Below are 18,494 nucleotides of genomic sequence, written 5' to 3'. Positions count from 1 at the left end.
TCTTTTGCCTTCTTCCCCTTTTTGTACTGAGGTATAAAAGTATATAAAAAATTAAACATGGGGAAAAAAAGAAAATTAAACTTGGGTTAACTCAGAAGTCAGAAGTCAGAATTCAGCATTCAGTATTTGCTGAGTTGCCCTCCAAATACTATCCTATGTCTCTGTGATTCTTTCTTATCTCTGTTTCCTACCTAACATTTCTAATCCCCATGCCCTTACCCTGGAACATATAAACCCTCTGCATCTATGATCGTGGCAAAAGTCACCCCCAAAAGGTGGCCCACGACATGGCAGCCCAATGTGCTGTGGCTCTGGACAGGCGTGATCCATCAATTTTTGACTCATTGATTTTTAACAAATGCTCCTTTGTGGTGGGAGAAAGGGAACGCTACACATGTCCAGAGGTAATGAGATTACAGGAACTCTCTGTGCCTTTGCTCTACTTTTCTGTTAGCCTAAAATGTCCCCAAGATAAAATTTTGAAGAAAAAAATTTGATCTGTCCATCGAGAAGACTATATGATAAATAAAAGTGAATTCTCCTTGTAGTCTGCTCAATAATGTATAAAAGCTTAGTAAGAGCCAATTAAAAGACAAGCCTAAGGAAAAGGATAATGCATTTGAAAATTAATGTAGATATTTCCTAGTTTAAGACAGAGATATAGATAGTAGCTATAGGACAGAGAGAGCATTAGCTGGTAAGGCAATGGTGACGAACAGTAGCAAGGCATGATGGGTGTGAGACAGAAGGGTTAGAAACCCACACTTTGATCTGCGGTTCTAGGAGGCTAGAAAATCAGTGGCGGGGAAGGAAAAGCATCATTGGTGTGAGCACTGGCTGGGATAGTTTAAATTGAAACTCTCCTTGGAAGGTCAATTTTAATTTTGGCAGGCAAGAATCAGCCTGAGTGTCTCTCCTGAGGACTCTTAGAGATCCCTGGGTCAACTTAACAAACCATAATTAAAAAACCATAAGGTCCCTGAATTCGGGGCTGGGATGGTTTGTTATAATAGTTTAATCATCAAAGCCAGGGACATATGGAGACAGAGGCAATGTTAGGGGTTGTCTCCAATCAGAGGAGATGACACAGTTGTGGACTTGTTGACAGGGACCAGGTCTTCACAGATAAAGTAGTACAGGAAAATGATGACATCCTGTCTTCTCAAAAACATCCTTGAGATTCCTGATTTGTCCATTGTTTGCACAATCTGATTCTTGAATTGACCTTAATGTGTTGTGTCTTAAAGAATTTGTGTGATCGTGGCCTGCTCTCTCATTCTTTCCTGAAGTTGGCACAAGCAAGTGCTAACAATTTCTTTGGTAGAGCAAAAGTTCAGTTAGCTGAAGTATCTTAGCCTGGTTAATCTTGTGTACCTCAGAACTTTCATGTATTCCCCTCCCCAAAACCAAATAAAACTGAATAAAACCCAGGGATATTTAATAGTGTATTGTAGAAAGTGACATGACTGGCTAGCACATACCTCTGGTTTTGGGGGTCTAAGCAGATGTGATCAGCTATAGAAATCTAGTCAGGAGAAACGATGCTTTGGGCCAGATGCCTCAGGTCTGGAGTAGGAGAAGTGGTCTAGATGTGGCAGGTTCCTTGATAGAGAATATTCTCTCCTGGTTCTAAGGATGACTCAGCGGCAGATAAAACCATCTTTCACTCAATGCACCAGCTATCCCTGAGAGACTGCCGTTGATAAATTAATCTCCCGGGAGTATCAGTTTTGTGTTTACCACTTTGGCTATAATTAGAAATTGCATCAGTTTTTCCATCCATTAATTTCACCTTACTACCGAGGGAGATATTTGCCTCATCAATTTTCAGAAAGCAAACAAATGTATTAATAACAATAATGATAGGGCCTAAGAGATGGCTCAGCAGCTAAGAATACTTTTTGCTCTTGCAGAGGACCTGTGTTTGATTCCCAGCACTCATATTGGGTGACTCACAGTACATGTAACTCTGTCTCCAAAGATGACCTCTTCTGGCCTCTACAGATACCCAGATATACATGCATAACCACACACACACACACACACACACACACACACACACACACACACACGCAGAGAGAGAGAGAGAGAGAGAGAGAGAGAGAGAGAGAGGAGGCCGCTTGTTGGCTCCCAGCTGCTCATCCCTGAAATAATCACACAGAAACTGTATTATTTAAATCACAGCTTGGCCCATTAACTCTAGCTTCTTATTGGCTAACTCTTATATCTTAATTTAACCCATTTCCATTAATCTGTGTATCACCATGTGGCAGTGGCTTATCAGCAAGGTTTCAGCATGTCTGACTCTGGCGGTGGCTTAATGACTTCTCCCTGACTCCACCCTTCTTTCTCCCAGCATTCAGTTTAGCCCCCCCCCCACCTAGTTCTGTTCTTCCCTGCCATAAGCTCAAAGCAGTTTTTCATTCATTAATCAATAAAAGCAACACATAGACAGAAGGACCTCCCACACCCCCCTCCACACACACACTAAAAATAGTAACAATAATAATCATTTAACACAACCTTGACACTTTACATGAAGGTTCCTAATAGTTTCTTAAAGTGGGTATTACTATTGTCCTCATCTACAGTTTGAAGCTTGAAGAAATTGAATAATTTGTTTAGGGCTTCTAAGACTTTCACATTTTTAGAATTCACATACTAAGTGAAGGTTTTGCAGGCATCAGAGCCCGCAGACTTTCCTGTGTCAGTGGTATGTGGAGTAAATCAGATTTCATTTGTTCAAGCTTCCCATAGTCAAAAGTTAAGAGTTTTTTTTAGCTGCCTTTAAAATGTCATTTCTTACATGAGTTGGTACAGTTTTGACCCATCTCCATCCCATGAGTTTTCAGAGTAAATTGTTCCTCAGAACAAAGTAGACGAAAGGCAGCAACTCTAAAGATGGCTAAAGACTCTCACCCTGCCCCTTTCCAAACACCTAGGCTGCTCTTGCAAGGTTATTGCATGGCTCCTGACCAAGTTGCTCAGACTGAAATGTCAAACAGTCCCTCCTCTGTCTATTTTGTTTTGAGTCTGGCCTTGAACTGACTGTGTAGCTGAGGATGACCTGTAACCCCAAGCCATCTGCCTCTAGCTCCCAAGTGCTGGGATTACAGGAAAATACAGCCATACCCACTCCATTCTCCACTTCTCCTTTTCAATCCGGAGAACAGGAGGGCAAACAGACAACAGCCACTGCACAAGTGCAATGATACAGCCTAAGAGAGGAAAAGAATTATATTTTCTTATGACGCCTTCCCTCCCTTCCTTCCATTCTAGTTTGTGTTTGTATTTTATGATTGGGTCTTGTGTAACTCAGGCTGGCTTCCACCTCACTGTGTAGGAGAGAACTTTGGGCTCTTGATTCTCTTCCTTCTGCCTCCCAAATCCTGGGATTACAGACTTGTGCCACCATGCCTGGTTCAGTCCGTCTGTTCTTCATAGAGGATCTCCTATATAGGTATCTAGGGTTTTATTTTCTATTTTCCTCCTTCAGGAATAAATAGTTAAACAATACCTTGCTAGACTGGCACATTCTCTCTTTTTTTTTATTAAAAATTTCCGCCTCCTCCCCGCCTCCGATTTCCCTCCCTCTCTCCCCACTCCCCTCCCCCTCTCTCTCCAGTCTGAAGAGCAGTAAGGGTTCCCTGCCCTGTGGGAAGTCCACAGTCCTTCCCCCTCTATCCAGGTCTAGGAAGGTGAGCATCCAAACAGGCTAGGCCCCTCCAAAGCCAGTACATGCAGTAGGATCAAAACCCAGAGCCATTGTCCTTGGCTTCTCAGCAGCCCTCATTGTCCGCCATGTTCAGAGAGTCCGGTTTGATCCCATGCTTTTTCAGTCCCAGTCCAGCTGGCCTTGGTGAGTTCCCACTAGATCAGCCCCACCATCTCAGTGGGTGGATGCACCCCTCGTGGTCCTGACTTCCTTGCTCATGTTCTCCCTCCTTCTGCTCCTCATTTGGACCTTGGGAGCTCAGTCCGGTGCTCCAATGTGGGGCTCTGTCTCTATCTCCATCCATCGCCAGATGAAGGTTCTATGGTGATATGCAAGATATTCATGATTATGGCTATAGGATCGGGCCATTTCAGGCTCCCTCTCCTCAGCTACCCAAGGAACTAGCTGGGGATATCTCCCTGGACACCTGTGAACCCCTCTAGAGTCAAGTCTCTTGCCAACCCTAAAATGGCTCCCTAAATTAAGATATATACTTCCCTGCTCCCATATCCACCCTTCCTTTATCCCAACCATCCCATTCCCCCAGGCTCTCCCCATCCTTCCCTTCACACTTTTCTCTCCCCATCTCCCCTTAGCCCCATCCCATCCCACCCCCAAGTTCCCAATTTTTGCCTGGCAATCTTGTCTCCTTCCAATATCCAGGAGGATAACTATATGTTTTTCTTTGGGTTCACCTTCTTATTTAGCTTCTCTAGGATCACGAATTATAGGCTCAATGTCCTTTATTTATGGCTAGAAACCAATTATGAGTGAGTATATCCCATGTTCATCTTTTTGGGTCTGGGTTGTCTCACTCAGGATAGTGTTTTCTATTTCCACCAATTTGCATGCAAAATTCAAGATGTCATTGTTTTTTACCACTGAGTAGTACTCTGATATGTATATATTCCATATTTTCTTCATCCATTCTTCCATTGAAGGGCATCTAGGTTGTTTCCAGGTTCCATTGCTGGTGGGAATGCAAACTTGTGCAACCACTTTGGAAAGCAGTGTGGCAGTTTCTCAGGAAATTCGGGATCAACCCACCCCAGGACGCAGCAGTACTACTCTTGGGAATATATCCAAGAGATGCCCTACCATATTACAAAAGCATTTGTTCAACTATGTTTATAGCAGCATTATTTGTAATAGCCACATTCTCTTTTTAAGAATAAATAACAACACTATTTTAGAACCCTTAAGGCAGAAAAGGCTAAGGTTTGAGACTAGTCTAAGTTACTACATTTTGTTTTACTTTATGGCTGTCAGCCTTATTCTTGACTCTCAATAGAAGACAGACACCATGAGAGGACCATGGGTTTCCAACAGAGGTAGTCTTGGATTTGAAACCGAACTTGGCCACTTACTCTGTTGCCATGAATATCACTAAACCTGTATCTTCATCCACAAAATACTGATTGTAATACTATTTATAGAATTATTGGGTTAATTAAAAGAAATTATAAGGGCTGGAGAGATGGCTCAGAGGTTAAGAGCATTGCCTGCTCTTCCAAAGGTCCTGAGTTCAATTCCCAGCATCTCACAACCATTTATAATGGGGTCTGGTGCCCTCTACTGGCCTGCAGGCATAGACACAGACAGAATATTAAATAAATATTTTTTTAAAAAAAAGAGATTATATAAGAAAAAGGTTTTGGATAAAATGAATTCCAGTAAATAACTCCTCTTGTCTATATGATGATAGGAGAGATACAGCTCCCGAGTCAGCACACGGTGCTGTTGGTGCTGTTGGTGCTGTTGGGGCATCTCCCGAGTCAGCACACGGTGTTGTTATGATGTTGGGGCATCTCCTGAGTCAGCACATGGTGCTGTTGGTGCTGTTGGGGCATCTCCCGAGTCAGCACACGGTGTTGTTATGATGTTGGGGCATCTCCCGAGTCAGCACAAGGTGCTGTTGGTGCTGTTGGGGCATCTCCCGAGTCAGTACACGGTGTTGTTATGATGTTGGGGCATCTCCTGAGTCAGCACATGGTGCTGTTGGTGTATCTCCTAAGTCAGCACAGGGTGCTTGCTATTGCAGGCCTCATTTTAGATCATCTCCTCATTCACTATTGTAACCCAGTGTTTTGTAAAGTCCCTTGTTTCAATAGCACTTGAAGTGCTTACTAAAATACACAGTTCTAGGCCACTGACCAAATAAAATTAAAATTCAGAGACCAAGTCCCAAAACAACTATGTTTTAAATAATTCCCTAGATGATTCAAGTGTGTGTTTAGAAGGAAAGTCACCACGTTAGAGAATCAGACTGCTTACTCAGTTGCAGAGCTAAAATTCATATTCCAGTGAGGTTAATTTATTTATTCCCTTGAGGACTAAAAGTCTTCGCTGAAGACAAAAGACATATAAACAGATATAAATGACTGTTGCTAACATTTAGTAATACCTGGAAAATTATGTGCAAAACAGTAACACAATGCTGGGTTATCGAGTAGCAATAACAAACTATATCAGAATTCAGAAAAGACTTTAAACACTGGGGACATTCATTTTTCCCAGACCTCAAAAGAGAAAAGACAAGGCTGGTGCATCAAGGGTGCATCTGAATAAATGTAATGCCATAATTTTATGAGAAAATCACCCCCATTGCTTACAAGATCTGTTGAAGACCTTCAGCGGGGCTTTCTAAAGTTTCTCTATTATTCTGCACCGTTTCACATGCACCCCTAGTCACATAGTCAGCCATGTACATAAACAGGTGTCTTTGGTCTTTCCAGAATATGGTTTGCTACATAGGGGTTATCCTGGTACTCACTCTGTAGACTAGGTTGGCCTCAAACTCAGAGATCTGCTTCCTCTGCCAACTGAACTACAACCCAACCACCTGTCTGTCTTGAATTCAGTCTTGGACCCTAAAGTGTCTCCTGTATTCAAGGTTGGCTTTCCAACTGACAGTCATCCCCAGAGACGTATATTCTAAGCTGACTCTTGTAGCTGGCAATTGATAGCAATCACCGTGAGTTCCAGGACAACAAAGGCCGTACGCAGAGAAAACCGATCTCAAGAGAGTAACTATCACAGACGGACTTGTCAAAGTGTGAGAAGCCACCAGGGATGCACACAAAGAATCCCTGCCACAAAAATCTGGGGAAAAATGAGAAACCATAAGTATAATTATTAGAAATTCCAAGATAGAAATCTATATAACATTGCAATAGAAAACTATTTTGCATAAAAAATCAAAAATGGATAAAATTTGATGTAAATATATATCTCAAAAGATAGAATATATATATATACATAGACAGAATGTGTATGTACACATGTGTACATACACATTCTGTCTATTGAAGAATGTGGTGAAGTATCCTTTAAGTCCAGTTCTCCAGAGACAGGGGCAGGTAGATCTTTGAGTTAAAGACCAGCTTGGTTTATACCAGGCCTGCCAGGGATACATAGTAAGACACTGTCTCAAAAGAAGAAGAAGATGAGGAGGAATCTGCTTGCATGTACTCCTATCCACTCAAAAAACACATAAGCAAAGTGAAAAAAATCAAAAGACAAACTATGGGGAAACTATTTCTAAATTGTGCTTTAAAGAATTGAGTTTCATTAATGTTTAAGAAATCTCAGCAAGAAAAATCCCACTTCAGAGGAAAGCTATGCAAATAACATGGACACCACGTTCATGGAAAAGGACGGAAACCCTTAAGAACCAAGGATCAGCATCACCCTTCACAGGAAGGGCCACCTGTAGATCCATGCTGAAACAGAAAATTGTAGCTATAGCTTGGCAAACAGAGAACATTAGTCCTCTGAGGGCTTCTATAATAAATTACTACAAATGAAATATTCAATTTTTACCATGCCCTTGCATGGGTTGACATGTTCCATATGCATACCGTGTTCTTAGCTCCTTGATGTGGGTCCTGCAGACCAAAGGGAAACTTTTTTTTCCCTTTGTGGACAGGCTATCACTCTGTGACATGGAACTCACTCTTTAGCCTAGGTTGGTTTTAAACTTCTGCTGATCCTCCTACCTCAGTGCTGGTGTGACATGCTTGCCTTCAAGAAGTTTATTATCTGTTTTGAGGGCCAGGTATGAAAAACAAAATCCGTGTATTGACCAAGCTCTATGGAGCAGGACTGAGCTCCCTCCATGTGCACAGAAATTCTGTCCTTGATCATTCAGGTCCCTGTTTTCCTAACAGTACCCTCATGGCAACAGCAGCATCAGCACCCTCATGGTAACAACAGTATCATCCCCCTCGTGGCAACAGCAGCATCAGCACCCTGGTGGCAATAGCAACATCAGCTCCCTCATAGCAACAACACCATCAGTACTCTCATGGCAACAGCAGCATCCCTCTCTTTGCCTCTGTAGCACTTTGCCTTCTCTTCTGTTTCTGAATAATCTCCCAGTGCCTGTTGTATGAGGATGCTTGTGATGGCCTTTAAGTCCATGTGCATAAATCAGGACACTTCCTTCTGCAAAGATTCTTTCCTTTCCCCTTTTCTTCTATGTAAGGTAATATGCATAGGGAGAGAGGGGGGGAGGAGGAGGAGGAGGAAGAGGAAGAGGAGAAGGAGGAGGAGTAGGAGGAGGAGGAGGAGGAGGAAGCATATTACTTTACATCTGGCTTTTAGTAAAAATTGAATTGACAGTTACCATCACTACAAGATATTTAGCCATTGCTTTTAGCAAGTTCTCTAATATTACATACTAATTGTAATTGCATACTAATTGTAATATTACATACTAATTGTGGATTGCTGTATGACACTATTGCTGGAGAGGCATGTCTTCTTACCTGATAGGGAACTGACGCAAAAGTAAGGATACCACTCAAGTCCAACTTGGTGAACCACCGGCTTTTATTCAGTTTCTTTAGGAATATAGGTCATGTGTTACTTTTAGGGCTACACCACCAAAATCCTATCTAGCATGGGTGACAACCCAGGAAAGCTGGAAACTGGTAGCCTGGTAGCTTACTGTACAACTTACAGGGAACACAACAGGTTAGAGACTGCCTCAGGCAACTCAGGTAGACAGAGCCGTCCCAGGCTTCTTGGTTGATCTCTACTTTTTCCAGAAGTCTTGGCTTATCTAAGACTCTTCTTGTCAATGCTGCTTCTCTAAGAATCTCTCAACAATATTTATAGCTTGTATATGGATACTTGGGGAAGGAGGGGCTTAGTGAATCTGGTCAGTTTCAGGGACTTCTTGAAGTCATTGAGTGCCTTCTTCTTCGTATTTAAGAAGCTTCATGGCAGTATGGAATACTTATCTCCCCTTAGAACATCTTATTGTTTTATCTCCTTTTAGCATCCTGAGTTCTAATCAGGGTTCATCTGGGACAGGACATTGCTACCCAACTTGAAATATGAGTTAATAGTTTGTAACCTGGTTCGTGTGGTGAGATACATAAACGTAGCTCCATAGAATTGAATTATTCTATGAGACACAGCAGAGAATGAAGAAACTCTGCTTGGTTTGGGAACCATGACAACACTGTGCCCTAGAAAGCAATAGAACAGATTTGGAAAGTGTAAATGTGGGGAAGGGACTAGGCTTTTGCTGCCTGTGTGTGCAAAGACAATACAGATTGATTGTAACTGCAGTCTGGTGATGAGTCTGCTCAGAAGGCCAGTGCTCAGGGGAGGGGAGGGCTGGGTGGCAGTGAGTTCTCACTCAAAGGCGCTATCACCCTTCCGTAATTATGAACCACTGTTTTTTTCTTATTTCTTTGCAAAAGTTAAAGACAAAAAGGGAATTTTCTTAGATTCAGCTTTAGAAATAACATTGTCAAGCTCTTATGCGGAATAGTATATACATTTAAGGTGACCTGAAGTTGGAAGCCACTGTGCTTCAAGGATTACAGACTGGCAGGGGTGAGCCACATCCCAAAATAACTGGAGTCTCAATCTAGCACCATTAGTCCCCTTAGCCCTCCTACCACACAAGCTGACTCCTAGTACTGACCTTAACGATGTCAAAAAGACAAATATGTTTTACTATTCTGTGGAGGCCCAAAGATGTGAGCATATTTCCACCTGGACCAAAGGCCAGAGAGTTGGAACTTACTTCAGCTTATTGTGGTTCTACCTCAAGCCAAGATCCCACTTAGATTCACCTCAGAGAGCTCTGTTCTCTCAAGGCTATTGTCAACAGGTGTGGCTAATAGCCAGGTCTTGTACTTCCGGAATAGAGAAGTAGATCTGTTCCCACCTCAAACAATAGTCTAAGGATCCAGCTAAGGTCCATTTCCTTCACGGAGATAACTTTGGATTCCATTCAGGGAGTGGTTTGACTACAGAATGTTTTGGTCTAGTATGTGAGTGTGACTTGTTTTGTTCTAGCAACAGAATGTTTAACTGTGGATGTAGCCTGGGAACTTCTTTTTGTGTGTGTGTGTGTGTCTTATTCCTACCTTTTGGGGTCAGGAGTATTTAAAGCAATTGAAAATTAAACACGGGCGAATTTTAGTACTCACTGGAATTTCGTCCCGATACTATTTTGTTTCTCCGTTTTAAATATTTTCATTTGTGTCTTTATATTCTTTAGTAATATTTTCTAAATCCCCATGCCTTACCCTGGCAAGAGATACTTTTGTCGAGGCTGGTCCCCTACATTATTTTTGTTATTTTAAATATAAATTATTCTATAGATGTTCCAACCATTAATGGGATCTACAAACAGCCATCCCCCCCCCCCCCTTCGACACCTTGTTGAAGCCTAATCAAAGGTGTCCTCAATGGAAGCCGATTGCTATGCCTTCCTCAGAAAACAGGGGATCCATTCCCCAAATCTCTCGCTCCAGCCGGAGTTGGTGGTGAGCTTTGCCAAAGGCAGAGACAAAACCTGAATCTTTAGAGGAATGTGCTGAGCTCCTGCAAGTTGCGCGACGAGTGTGCTCCCCAAAGCGCTGCGTGCGTGCCTGCGCCCCTCTTACCCACACACATTGGAAGCGGGTTAAGCTCCCTAGCGCTTTCCTCACAGGTGAAATGGAGAAGATAAGCACATGCTTAAACTCTTGGTTACAACTTTATTTCTTAAATCCCAGAACTCAGGAGGCTGAGGATGGAAGTATTTGGGGTACATACTGAGTTCCAGGATAGGTTGAGCTACAGAATGAAGCTGTCTCCAAACAGAACTCCCAAACGCCAGACAAAAGATTTAATTTCTAGAAAATATTATATATGTGTGTGTGTGTGTGTATTTCAAAATTACTTAAAAGCAACAAAGTTCAGTGTCCTTGTTTGCGTCACTGATCAGTATTCCCCGACAACTTATTTGTGACGAATGTTCAGTGCGGTACTGTGAGGTATTACGCCATTCTGCATACAGTCGCGCTTTTAAGTAATTTAGCAAAAAAAAAAAAGAAAAGAAAAGAAAGGAAGGGAGGGAGGGAGGGAGGGAGGGAGAGAGAGAGAGAGAGAGAGAGAGAGAGAGAGAGAGAGAGAGAGAGAGAGAGAGAGAGAAAGAAAGAAAGAAAGAAAGAAAGAAAGAAAGAAAGAAAGAAAGAAAGAAAGAAAAAACCACGCGAATTACTTTCCCTTCCGGCCCTCCCCTCCAGCCGTGTCTTTCCATCTCCTAGCTATCCCATCAAATCTTTATTACTCTAATGTGGAGCCTAGACAGGTAGAGGGCACTCGAGTGACACGGTTAAGGAACATGAATTGTAACTTTCTTGGTTGCGGCTCCTGCAGCTTCCGCGCTCCGCTGTCATCTAAAAAGTTCACGCTCAGAACCGCTGTTGACGCACAGAACCAAACAAGACCTCAGGGTTTAAATTGAGTTTACGGTTTTGATGGGCTGCATCGCGGCTGTCGGTGGTTTCGTGCAGCTCGGGGCGGCGGTGTGGACAAGGCACAGTTTCTTTGACTTCTGTTAAAAAAAAAAAAAAAAAAAAACCTGACTTCGGAATGAGTGTAGAAGTGTGAAAAAATTGGAATCAATAGTTTTGGTCAACGCAAAGGTGTCCAGTGCCTTCTTAGCGCAGTAGGCAGCGCGTCAGTCTCATAATCTGAAGGTCCTGAGTTCGAGCCTCAGAGAGGGCAAATGCTTTTGTTGATTAAGAAACCTAGTGTCAGATAAAGTCTCCCGATCCTGTGGAGTTCTAGATTAGGTCAACTGTTACACACCGTAAACGTAACGAGGCTGTAGTCCTTGGAGATTTTTTTTTTTCTTTTTCTTTTAGTACCTCTTGTTTACAAGATGGTTTTTAATATGCCTACCATAGTTACGTAATAAAAATAAATGTGTTCCTAACATCATAAATCTCAGTTACCTCCTGACGCTCTAGAAAACTGAAACAAATGTAGAGGCTTCAAATAGTTCAGATATGCTCTCTTGTTCCGGTGAAGTTTGAGCCTCCGTACACGGTTAAGTCTCAGGCTCTGGGGATTTGGGGTCTGATCCATGGGCCGCTGACCCGGATATGCAAATGCAGATGTCAACCACAAGGTGGCGGAGTTTGAAAAAAAATGAACCATAGACCCATTTGCTGGGTGCCTGTCTGCATCTAACAGTCTCTCACCAGAGAATTAGCAAGTCGGGAATTCCGTTAAACTTCTTTCACTCTCGCTTTGACTTGCTAGGAGCCGTGTTTAAAATTCAAGAGATTTAAGTGTAAAACCCTTTAAAGCGGGTGTGGCGCTGCACACCTGGAATCCCTGTCATTTGGGAGGCTGCATGACGAGATCTTGGCAATGGTGGTCCTCTCATTTAAGTTTTCCTTTTTTTTTTCAGTTCATTTTTTGGTTTGGGGGGAACTTGGGGGGATTGATTTTGTTTTTTGTGTGTGTCTAGTTTAGGGGGTTTTGTTTGTTTTTACTGTGTATGTCCTATAAATATACGATCACTTATCAATAAGTATTTTATAGGTTTGATAATATTAAAAATGGAATCTTCTTTAAAATTTAGATTTTAGGGAGCTAGAGAAATGGCTTAGTAATTAAGAGTGTCTACGGCTGCAGAGGATCCCAGCTCATTTCCCAGAACCACATCATACTTGCCTATAGCTTCACCTCCAGTGGATCCCAGGTCCTCTTCTGACCTGAGCAGGTGTGCACACATGTGTTCACATATGCACACACATACACATAGATAGCAAAATAAATAATTTTTAAATCCAATTTTTCTTTGCTTTGAACTTAAGGGCATCCTGCTCAGTAATGATGTATTGTTGCCATTTCCTATACCATCTGAACTGATTTGCTAACAATTTGAAGAACATTTTCTTTTTAAGGAGAACACTGGCTTGAAATGTGTCATAAATGTGTTTGCTTGGTCTGTTAATGTTGTCCTTCTAAAGTTGGCTCAGATATTTGTGCTAGGTGAAAAAGTATACCCGTGGGAGGTGAAGACACAGGATCAAGGTTCAGGGCCAACCTGGGCTGCATGAGACCCTATTCCAAAACAAAAAAAAGTCAGTTACTTCTGCACTGAATTTATTTCCAAATAAAGTCACATTAATAACAGTAGGCACAGTGGATTGAAGACTCAACACATCTTTTGGGAAAGGGAAATACACTCATCAAAACATGCTTAGAATATTTATTCATACATTTAAAATAACAAGGGATCCAACATTTGTCACAAGCAATGATTTTAAAGATGGAAACAATGACCTTACCACATACTAAACTTAACTGACCCCTTGTTTATGGGTCAGATAGCCATTTTGGATATTTCATGGGGATTTATCCAGCAATGCCAGTCAACTCTACTCAATGAACTTGTCACTGCTGCCTATAGAGCTGACAGAATTTGCCACAGATGCCTCAACCACCTGGTGCAGCAGCTAGCTGAGGGTTGAATATGGAGACTGGGACCTACATCAAGTCCCCATCAAAATGGATAGAGATGAGATCCAGGCACAGTTAAAGGTAATTTTCTGATTATTTTATGTTGCTACTTCTGGTACTTAGAGAGTGATATGCTGGGTATATTATGACAACTTCCATTGAGGTAAAAAATATTAAAAACAGGGCCAGTGAAATGGCTCAGGGGCTACGGGCAGCAGCCACCACGCCTGACAACATAACTAGTTAGTTCTGTGTCCCTAGAACCAACGAGCTAAGGAGAAAATAGCTCCCACAGGTTCTCCTCTGACCTCCATATGCACGCACGCTTGTACACACAAGTAAGAAAACACGTAAAAAATTTAAGAACATTTGCCAGTGACTTTATTTGACAGGATACTCTTGAAGTGCCTGCCCCACCTCATGCATGCCCCACATTCTTTCCTCAGTTCACCCCCTCCCCAGACTTTCTCAGTAGCTGACACATCTTTGGTACCGGCCACTCCTACAACGGCATGTAAGATTCCCCAGAGGTTTTAGTTAGCTTTGCTCACAGCTGTATATCCTCCCTTTGCCACATAAAAACAGTTCGTGTTTGCTGAGTTAGTGGATGAGACTCAGGGGGATGAGGAGGCACCGACCTCTTACAGTTTGGGCACAATTGCTTTGGCACAATTTTTCAATCTGCTCCTTCCTTATTTTGGCTATCCTTGCTCTAGGCTTACTTAGGTCTAGTAAGTTTTAACCAGTATATCATCGGGAATGCTTTCTGGTTATTTCCTTGAGAGGCTTAATTTAGGTGTTCTTCCTTTTATCCTCTTCAAAATGCCCACGACACGACGGGGCTGGTCATGTAACTAGGTGGTCCGCTGCCTGCCCAGCATGTGGAAAGCCGTGGGCTTTCTCTCCTACAACATAAAAAGGGAGAGGGTGGATGGAGGACCCGGCTTCTCCCTACAAACATTCTAGCTTTCCTTTATATTGGCTCACTCAACTGGAAATGCTTAGGTTCTGGATCATGTGTATCCATGCATCTAACTGTGGTTGAGCCTAAATACCTTACTACGACTTAAAGTAAATTTATGAAAAGTGACCAAGGTCCTGCCCATGCATTATTCTTTTACCATGTTTTGAATTTGAATTATGTCACTAAAAATTGTCTTATTTTCAAAAGAATGAGGATCATGACAGTTACAATCTTGTAGATAAAGTAGCTTTTTAACAATTGCGTCTTATTTGTAGGAAGGATGAGAAAAATGCAAGGCCCCACTGGGAGTCGAACCCAGGATCTCCTGTTTACGAGACAGGCGCTTTAACCAGCTAAGCCATGGAGCCACATGGTGGCAGGTATGAAAGACGGGTGAATCTATCCTGTTTTATTTCTGCTTGACAAGAAAAAAATAGCTTCCGCTATCTGGTGATGCCCATTTTCGGCACAGAAGAATCAGCTGTGAAAAGATGCTGTATTTTCTATAGTCAAACTGAGAGCATCAAACACGAAAACTCCCAGTGTCAGATATTTTCCTCTTATCACAAAGATACTCATTTCACAAAAAAGACATCCGACTATGGAGTGACAACGGCCAACTACAATAAAGTCGATAAATGTGTAGGCGCGGCGCTTGTGCGTGCTGTGCGAGTCTTTGGCCTCTTCAAAGAGCTATACAAAGTAAATCATATGCAGCGTTCTCACTTGCTACATCTGCTTGCGACTGGGTTTAAAGAGGATCTTTAGCTACAGTTGTCTCAGGGTTTATGCCCTCTTCGAACTTCGTAAGATCGATTTCAGGGACCATAAAGATGTTGTCACGCAGAGCCTCTGGAGCGAGGGGTTGGGGAGGCTGGAACCTGCGCTCTGGTTACTGCGCACCAGAAACCGCTCGGTTTCCTGGGAGTGGAGGTGGAGGGTTGTGGTCAAACTGGGAAGCTGGCGGGTGCTGGGACTGTTGGGGGCGGGGGAGGGGGTAGTGGGGTAGAAGAACTACCTTAGGAACTAACCTGCCAGGACACAGGGATGGGGCAGGCAGGACCCATCTTCTCAGGGCTGGGAAGGACTTCGAGTCGCATAAAATGCAAACGGGTTCCGAATCGAAGTGTGGGGATTAAGGGCTACCCCAAAACATCTTCGGCAAAAGGCTTTCACCCTAAGGACTTTATAACATCAAGTAGAACACGATCCCCAGTACATACAGTTGAAAGGTGCGGGGGTGGGGGTAGCAGCTGCTCTCATTAAAAATAACAAATTCTGAGGTGGTGTACACCAGCAATCCCATCACTTGGAAGGCGGAGGCAGGAGAATTGCCTTGAGCCGGAGGCCAACCTGGTTTACATAGCAAGCCTCTGCTTTAAAAATAAACAACCCCCAAAGGTAACTCTCTGCCACAGACCGCAAAGTGCAGCAGGGAAACTTGGAATGTCGGGGGACTGAAGGGACAGTTTTGGGCTCAGGACTCCCAAGACGTAAGTTCTCAGCACAAAGGAGATTTATTTGCCCCAGAGAGACAAAGGTCCTGGAATAAGAAACAAAGACAGGAGACGGAGGACAGGACCAGGCAGAGGGAGGGAAAAGGGATATTGGGGGCGGGGTGAGACGAAGGACTGCCTCTGCGTAGAAAGAACACAGACTAGGTGGTTTATAAAGACACAGCAGGCAAATGGGAGGTTATAAAGATAAAAGGAGAAACCCCGTGTTAGGATAAGGTGTTTAATTCTGATTCAGCGTCTTAATTGGGATAACCAAAAGGGAGCGTTTGATTGCTGGACTTCAATAATTTGATAGCTGGACCTTGGTAGTCTGCCTCGGGAGGAGGAAGCGGGCAAATAAGGGAATAGACCTCAGTGGCTAGCTTTCAGAGTATAATCTGATGGTTTTAACAGGGCAGAGGGGATGGGGAGAAGGGAAAGGCCAGCCAGAGCTATGGTTGCCATGCTCAAACTGGCTAGAGACCCTCCCAGGACTGAGTGAGGTCATTGTCCCAGAACCTGGTTCTCTGAGTGAGGAACCTCGTGAAAGATTTTGTGCTGCTGACCGTCCATTAGGTTGTGAGCAATCACAACTTATGATTACACGATAGGTTGTGGGAAAGTTTGGCTTAAGAAAATTGCTCCAGCAAAAATACTTCATTGTGGTGATAAGTAAAAGAGTTACACTGATATTCCGAGCACCGCCACACATCAGAGCGCCTCGGACACGCCAGTTTGCCCCTTTCTAGGTAATATGCATAGTGTTCCTCCAGAACGAAGATCCGTCATAGAAACTGGCTGAGGAGTGAAATGGGATTTTTTTTACCTTTTGTTACTTTTTATAAAGACTTTTACAGTATTACTATGGTCATTATCATTTGGTCCCATATCACAAACCGACACTCACATCTCATACAGCGGGAACATTTCTGTTTCTGCTTCTCCCAGCTTTGGCTGCATTATGATTTGGATGTGAAATGTCCAGCACAGACTCACGGCTTTCAACACTTGCTCCTCAGCGGATGGTGGCTTTGGGGTAGGCTGTGGCCCTTTCGGACATAAGTGACTACAGGGCAGGTTGTATGGGGTACATCCTGTCCTGCTGAGCTCTCAGCAAACACCTCACACATTTGCTGCCAGAGAAACGTCGCAAGCTGTGGGATTCATCATCAACTAGGAACCAAAACAAGTCCTCCCTCCCTTATTTGGCTTTTGTATTTGGCTACACAGGCAAGAAAAATAACTAATATAGGTCCCTCAGGACAGCGTTTACTTTCCCTTGATCAGAGGCTGAGCATCTGTGTTCTCTAGAGCAGCAGCTGACCTGAGACCTCAGAGATTCTCAGGCTGTGACGAGCCCAAGTTCCTGGTTGCTAGGAGATTTCAGGGTACCTCCAAGCCCTAAGAGTCAAGTGTCCCAAATTCCTAGACCTAGATGTTGTAACGTTAGCTGCTGTACGAACCAAGGGGCTTGCCCAGCCATGGCTCAAAATCTGGAACACTAGCTCTGGGATCCCAATACCTAAGGCTTGGGAGCAGCAGAACTGGTTGGTACAATCACCACCAGCTCCTGATAAGGGCAGAAGATTACAATTAGTAGCAAGCAAGTCACAGAGTAATAAGCTCCCACCCTAAACACTGGGAGCAGTAAGTCTCTGCACTGTGGATCCCATCGCCATAAGCCTGTAGTCTTCTAGACTTGTAGCTATAACAAGCTCCGGAGCCTGACACTAGACTGTAATTCCTGTGACACTCAAGGGCCAGAACTACAGACATCAGAAAAGCTGCTTTTCCTGCTTCAGTTTTCCATCTGAATAGAACAGAGTACATTAGTCAGCTGACCGCTAACGGTGGGGCTTTCCATAGGGCTTTTACATCTCGATAAAGATCAGGTTTTGTTGCTTTTTGACATTTTGCTCTGTTTATGTGATTTCAGATTTTAACTGTAAGTATGAATCAATTTTATAAGTAGAAATGAGAGGGGAGGAAGGGGAGGAGGGGGAGGAAGAGAGAAAGAGATTCTTTCAGAAACAAGAAGTCCTCTTTTGTCGGAGCGTGGAGGGCTGAGCTGAGTGACCTGAACAGGGGGCACAGAGAGGTCTGGCTCCAAAAAGTCTATGAGCTGGGCGTGACTGCAGTACCTGTGTTTCTAGCTATTTGAAAGGCTGAGACAGGAGGATTGGAAACTCAAGGCCAGCCTGGGCTACATACATAGGTCTGTGCTTTAGGACTGAGCAGCAATGTGTCTGCAGCACCACCTGATGCTTTTAGTAGTACCAAGGAAGATTCTAGAACACTTCTGAGAATACCAGAATGTTGGAGATGTAAGTGGCAAGGTCAAGAAAGCACATAATAGGGACTGAGAAACATCACTCGGAGTCCACTGCTGCGGGGTCTTTGATTATTTATTCATCATTATCTTGAGACAGCGGTCACAGGAACGAATTTAAAGATGCGAAGAGTCAGGGCGAGAGCAAAGTACATCATTTGGTGTGAAAGACGTCCATGGCTAGGAACCGGGACCGGAAGGCACTAACAGGAAGGCACCCAG

The 18,494-nt window shown here is 43.3% G+C and overlaps 2 non-coding genes across 2 annotated transcripts; one reads left to right on the top strand and one right to left on the bottom strand.

Moving 5' to 3' along the window:
• The first annotated feature begins 11,661 nt into the window (after positions 1–11,661).
• Trnam-cau lies at positions 11,662–11,734 on the top strand. The gene has a single exon. It is a non-coding gene; the product is annotated as a tRNA-Met (tRNA).
• Positions 11,735–14,741: 3,007 nt separating this feature from the next.
• Positions 14,742–14,815, bottom strand: Trnat-cgu. Its single transcript has one exon. It is a non-coding gene; the product is annotated as a tRNA-Thr (tRNA).
• Positions 14,816–18,494: the final 3,679 nt, after the last annotated feature.

The sequence above is a fragment of the Arvicola amphibius genome, chromosome 6 (genome assembly GCF_903992535.2).
Source record: "Arvicola amphibius chromosome 6, mArvAmp1.2, whole genome shotgun sequence".
In the NCBI taxonomy this organism is placed as follows: domain Eukaryota; kingdom Metazoa; phylum Chordata; class Mammalia; order Rodentia; family Cricetidae; genus Arvicola; species Arvicola amphibius.
The sequence above is the reverse complement of the archived record's forward strand: the minus strand, read 5'-3'. Positions and strand labels throughout refer to the sequence as shown.